Here is a 6,738-nt window from a genome sequence, read left to right on the forward strand (position 1 = left end):
AAACGCTTTTGACCTATTTCTACTCAATTATTAGAAAAAGGACTAATGGTGCATGTTGGTGTTACCGTGTTAGAATTAGATTAGTAACAAGCAGTGTTTCCAAATACAATACAACCAATTAAAAGAATCAAACAACAGGGAACTAAAAAAAGCTTTAGAACCCGTAACCTAAGGTTAATCATGATTAAAAATCACCACCAGAAGATAAATCACATCCCAAACAATACAAACACGAGTAATGATATATCATCCTGAAAATCTTCTTAAAACAAATTACTAAATGCTAAATGAAGTTTAAAAAAAAGTTGGTAGTATGAGAAAACTATATAACTTGGTTTTGACTTTTGAACCTTGCTCTTCATAAGCATGGCTAAGCACTGCAAAATGTCTCAAAGCCAATGGTAAATCTAACATGATAAATATTGTTATTCGGTTCAGCCTGTGATTGGTACCAATAACATAACCAAAAATAAAATTATAAATAACTGAGAACTTAAAAAAAAGAATTGAGCTTCTGATATGAACAAGTAGGCATTATTAACTCATAAAATAAAAAAGAAAAAGAAAAAAGATGTAAGAATTAAACTCACAGTGTTTGCAAACTTGATATAACTTTGCTAAAACAACTTGATTTACAACTGCCCTTAATTATCAGTTTCTTGATATTGTTCGATCCCTGTGCACTTGATTGGAGTGCTGTCCAGGATTTCTTTATCCCTTCTCCATTACAGAATATTTAGAATTTGCTTCATCGGAACTCAGAAATTACATACATTTTTATAGGCCCTTGTTTTTAGTATCATAGATCAAAGAGAAAAAGTAACAAAGGCATACCAGTTATGAAAGGATCACTTATGATTGCCTGCAAGTAACCCATTTAACCAGTTAAAATTGTTTAAAATAACATGGTTATACACGCAAAACTCTCGCACATAATGATACTGCAACTAAAAATTGTAGTTCTAATGAAATATGAAGACAAATGTTGTTGACATTATTAAGCAGTAATCTTATAACGCGACATACCACATCATTATGGAACAGAGAGTGTAGCAAACAAACAAACAGTATATACCACAAAATTAAAGAAGAAAACATTCTTTTTTCACTGATTCATGAATGTAGACTCAGTTTAAATGGAAGCACAAATATATGAGCCCTTGAATACTCCAAAGAAAGCTTCTAAGGGATATGAAAGTACCAGCAAACGCCCCAAGCATAGCATTTTCTAAATTCAAAACGTGCAGCCAACCACCAATCTCCTCCAATGACTACGGCGTGGACTTGGCTGGAACCCCTTGCGTCGCCGCCGTTGTTGTCCCTGCCGTCGCTGCTTCGTGTGTCGTCGGAGCTGCCTCCCTCCTCCTTCTTCCAAGTAGATTGTCCTCCTCCCTCTCTCTATTCCATATCTTTTTCTTGTTTTTAGAGAAAAACCCCTAAACTCGCAGTCACTGCCATCGCCACTACGCGGTCTGTGTTGCCACCACACCAGAAAGGTCTTTCACGCCGCCAATATCTTTAGGTAAGTGAGTAATTAGTTTACAGTAATTAAGGTAGTGTTTGGTGGATAGATAAAAAAAGAAAGACTAACACTAAAACATATAGATTAAGTGAGAGAGATGGAAGGAGATAGAAATTGAAATAAGAATAAAATTTTAATTTAATTTGTATAAAAAGTAAAATTAGAATTAATTAATTGAAATGAAGGTATTTTAGATATAAAATGGAGATAAGTCTCAATGTAGTCCCTGAAGTTGCACTCGAGCCTCATAGTAGTCTCTGAACTTAAAAGTTTCTCAGAATCATCCCCGAACTTGCACTTCGGGACTCAAAGTGGTCCTTCCGGCAATTTCAGCACACGTGGCGCAACCGGAAAGCTTAGCTGGCAGCGTTGGTGACACGTGGGACTCACAACGGCTAGCTGATGTGGCAGAGTAAACTCTTCCGACTCAATTTGGTCCCTCGGGTGAAGTTAAAACCCTAATCCCTTTTTTTGAAGGCCACATTGTTCACTCTGCTGTCTCCTCGTCGGTGCTGTGTTTTTCTGTTCTCCCTCTCTGAAGTCCGAAGGTTATGGCTAGCACGAGCAATGCAGCTGGGAGTTCGAACAACCCACGATCGTTTGGAAGCATCATGAGGAGAATGAACAAAAACAGACATTCAGTTGATGATGAAGAATGGAAGATGAAGATGGCTTGAAAATTTGGTAAATTAGAAGCTGAAATTAGGGTTCTAAAAATGGGGAGAATTTTGATGTTTGTGTTCATGCTGCTAATTATAATTGGTGTTCTTGTATTAAAGCTGGATAGACAACATGGTCAATTGTATCTAGCAAAAAACAAATGACATGTATGTTATATGCATTCCTTGTTCATGTACTTATTCCTATCCTTTTGTTTGAAAGAAATGGAAATTAAAGTGTTTGATTATATGCATACTTTTGTTCCTTGACTTCTTTTCAATAAAATAGAAATGGACAGGATTTGAATTACTCTTAAGTCTGTAATAAAGGATAAGATATAAACAAAAGGTTGAGAAAACTCAATTCAATAAAGTCATAATTCATAATTCATATTGGTAATGTTTGATTCAAAAAAGGCATTATAGAGCCAAAACACCAAGTATATCAAAGTTGTTGACATATTGACCTGATAAAATTCAAATACTAAAATTCCCAACACTCGGACAATAGTTTAGGCATTTTAAACAACATCAGCAAAATAGATACAAAAAACAGCCTGCTTTTCCTAAACATAATCATCCTAATCTTCATTTTTTGTGTCTGGGTGCCTTGAATCCAGGGTTGGGCACAAACTTCATGAAATTTGCAAGTCTTGTAGCAATTCCCTATGATGGACATCTGAAAAAACTTCCTTAACTGCATTTATAAGGCCCTGTTTCAGATACCAAAGAAGGGGTTAGATAGTTGTTTTCGGGCAGCAAAAATGTCCCTACAGTTTTATAAGTGACATCAAAATAGTCCCTAGACTTATTCAAGTGACATCAAACTAGTCCCTAGACTTATGTAAGTGACATCAAACTAGTCCCTACATAGCACTGTTACAAAACATTATGCAGAACAGGATAAATGAGTAACAATAGATTGACAGAACATTATGCAGCATATAATCAGTCCAGGATTAATTCTGCATATATAGACAGCAGCCCAGTGTATTATCATCATATAATCAGTCCAGGATTAATTTAGTATATATAATCAGTAATATGTGCCTTAAATCAAACTCGCAAATAAATCACAAGGACAGGCATCAAACTTCACTTTCCGTGTAGTTCCTTACAAAACCCAAGACCAAGACCCTTTTTTTTTCCTTTTGCAACTGAGGAAAATATATATATATATATATATATATATATATATATATATATATATATATATAACTACAACTTACTACCAACAAAAAAGGGCACACAGAAATAAAAAAAATATGCCAAATTTGGAGCTAAAATAATCACTAACTAGAGAGGTTAAAAAACAATAAAATAATATATAACACTGAAGGTGGAGATGAAACAAGAAAAACCATCTAGAAATAGTAATGGTAAATAGTAGTTAATGAAAGCTCATTAAATGGCATATGTTATCTTCTTCATATCATAACATTGATTCAGTCCTAATCTTCTTCTACAATTTTCATCATCACTCTCACTCTCTCCTTTTCATTACTTGACAGTTGGCAACAAAAGCACCACTCCCTTGCTTTTCTACTTCTCCTTCTCCCTCTAATATTTTACTGTGCTATATTATCACTATATTCAAATTAACAATATAAGTTAAGTCTTCTATTATTTTGTGGTTTTCTTTTTCAAAATTTTTATTAGAAAAGGTTATTGTGGACCGGGGTATTGAATAGAGTGCCTAACTTTGTTAGTTGTTAACTGTTAAATTATATGATATTTCACCTTTATTTTGATCATGTTGCTAATGATTTGTGTCATGTGAACATAAGAAAGTGTGAAATCAAGAACATTATTTTGGTGTAACTAAGGATAGCAGTTCTCTAGACACTAACTTCAATCTTGGTGGATCAAACCATTCAAATTTACATACCCTTTCCCACAACTAATCCACTAGTCCAGACCAAATTCATCAAACAATTTGATTATTCCAATAGCTAAGTTAACTTCATTAGCAATTGCAAAACTTACTTTATATTACTCTAACTTATGTATGCAAGAATCCTTTATGATCACACACTCAGTTTAACTAAACAGCATTACATATTACATTCAGTTTAACTAAACCAACCCAATACAAAGAAAGGCAATTAGGTAAATCAGTCAAATTCAGAATCCATTATCAGATTTACAAAAAATTTTAACTCCCAAAAGATCTTTACTTTTACTGTGATCATGCAAACTCTGTTTAACAAATTTATTGATCAGAGTCATTGTCCTGAAACACATTAACAGTTTGAAAACTCCTCCACTAAGAACAGTAAACCCTAACATATAAAGAACACGTTTTCATATCATCAAAACACAAGAAACACTTCTACTCTACAATTTTCTTGGCCAAACCACTACGAAAGTCAGTAGTGATCAAACCCTAGTACAGAGAACAGAACAGAGGCGTTCATACCCACCAATTACAATTGAAAAAAATGGCCTGAACTTTTGTGAATATTAGATTAAGAAGAATATAAAAAACAGAGGAACCACATTTTTTTTTTCATTTTTGGCTTACCTCTTTAAGAGAAACCAGGCTTCTCATGATTTTTTTTTCATTTTTGGCAAACGAGCTTATCTGTTTCTGTTCATTCTCCTCATGATGCTTCCAAACGATCGTGGATTGTTCGAGCTCCCAGCTGCATTGCTCGTGCTAGCCATAACCTTCGGGCTTCAGAGAGGGAGAACAGAAGAATACAGCACCGATGAGGAGACAGCAGAGTGAACAATGTGGCCTTCAAAAAAGGGATTAGGGTTTTAACTTCACATGAGGGACCAAATTGAGTCGGAAGAGTTTACTCTGCCACATCAGCTAACCGTTGTGAGTCCCACGTGTCACCAACGCTGCCAGCTAAGCTTTTCGATTGCGCCACGTGTGCTGAAATTGCCGGAAGGACCACTTTGAGTTCCGGAGTGCAAGTTTGGGGATGACTACGAGGAACTTTTAAGTTCAGGGACTACTATGAGGCTCGAGTTCAACTTCAGGGTCTACATTGAGGCTTATCTCTATAAAATGTTATTAAAATTTTAGTCTCCTGTGTTCCCATTTTTTGGAGGTACTAAAATACTGAAGTTTTGGAGACAGAGACAAAAATTTTAGTATCAATCTCTGAACCAACAAACATGATATTGAATATCAGTCTCTCAATCTCTGTCTCAGTACCTTAAAACAGACACTATATAAATTTACACTAATTTATCTAATTTTCATAGTTATAATTAAATTTAGAATAATTAGTCTAGAGTAGTTATCTAATTTTTTATAATTAAAACATAAAATTTTCATTTTTATTTATAAATTATACGTTGTGAAATTACGATATATAGTTAATTAGTTTTGTTTAGAGTAATTAGGATTTAAATTATATTAGAATTTAAGTTAGTTTATAGGATAATTAATTAGATAAATTAATTTAAGATTTATTTTAGGGTTGAAGTTAAACTAATTTAAACTTAAATTTAAGTAAATTAAGTTATCTTTAGTATTTATTAGAATTTTGGGATTAAATTAATTAATTTTACAAATGTTATTATTTTTTATTATTAATTTTATATTTTATCAACTTTACTTTTACAAATATTTAAAAGATATCTGGTGATTCTTGTATTACTATCAACGACGTGGTGAGTGTCTCGACCATACTCGAGGCCAGATGATGATATCCCCGATGATTAGGGGTCATTTTTGCGAAGAGCATAATTGACACTTAGGACTCTTTTTAAGAGAGTTAGGTAGTCGATCAAAAAAACCAAAAGTGACATTAGTAAAAAGAATAATTTTGAAAGAACGCATAAAATATTCTTTTTGAACAAAAAAATCTTTCGCGCGAACTTTATAAAATTGGTCGAGACACCTATAAAAATGTTCCTCTTTCTTCTTTTCGTGTACCTCCAAGGCGTCATTAAAAACCTATCTAACCATCTTAGAGTGCCACTTAACCTTATAGTACTTCTCGAATCTAACAATCCCGAGTGCATGTGTACCTTTGGTTTTCTTTGATGCCACTGTAGTTTGCATAGATAGGAGGACCAAGTTAGAAAAAACTTGTTCAACTGAAGTACTGTGTGGAATGAATAATAGGTTAACCATCACTTGTGGAAAGAAGGTGTTGATAGAAAACAATAAGTGGTGGCGAGGCTATGATACTGGTCATTCATCTTTTGGTGGTTTAAGTTCAATACTTGGTCAAGATCTTCTAAACTCGACACTTCATAATAAATAAATTGTATTACGGGGTCGAGCGATAATGGAGAAGGAAGTGATTATGCTAGACTGAATTGACGAGCCACATATTGTGAAGAGTAAGTCACTAATTTCCTTTTCAAGGCTATAGTCGATTCATGAGAAAGTCCAACTGGGAGAATTTGAGGAATTAAGGTTCGGGACCATAGTAATTGACTATGGATTCGCTCTCAGATTTGGAACTAATGAAAGAATGAAGGTATTCGATAGCACTTCGACGATAAGTGAAGGGGTTTGGATAATAAGAAGTGTTGTTATCAGATTTAATGTCAAAAAGCATAGTGATGAAATAGCAAAAGGCATCCATG

The 6,738-nt window shown here is 33.9% G+C and overlaps 1 long non-coding RNA gene across 1 annotated transcript; it reads right to left on the reverse strand.

Moving 5' to 3' along the window:
• Positions 1 to 523: 523 nt before the first annotated feature.
• On the reverse strand, positions 524 to 1,562 carry LOC140174612 (uncharacterized). Its single transcript, XR_011864349.1, has 2 exons — positions 1,202 to 1,562; positions 524 to 862 (listed from the first exon to the last, which is right to left on the reverse strand). It is a non-coding gene; the product is annotated as an uncharacterized lncRNA (long non-coding RNA).
• Between the last annotated feature and the right edge of the window lie 5,176 nt (positions 1,563 to 6,738).

The sequence above is a fragment of the Arachis hypogaea genome, chromosome 8, assembly GCF_003086295.3.
Source record: "Arachis hypogaea cultivar Tifrunner chromosome 8, arahy.Tifrunner.gnm2.J5K5, whole genome shotgun sequence".
Lineage (NCBI taxonomy): Eukaryota > Viridiplantae > Streptophyta > Magnoliopsida > Fabales > Fabaceae > Arachis > Arachis hypogaea.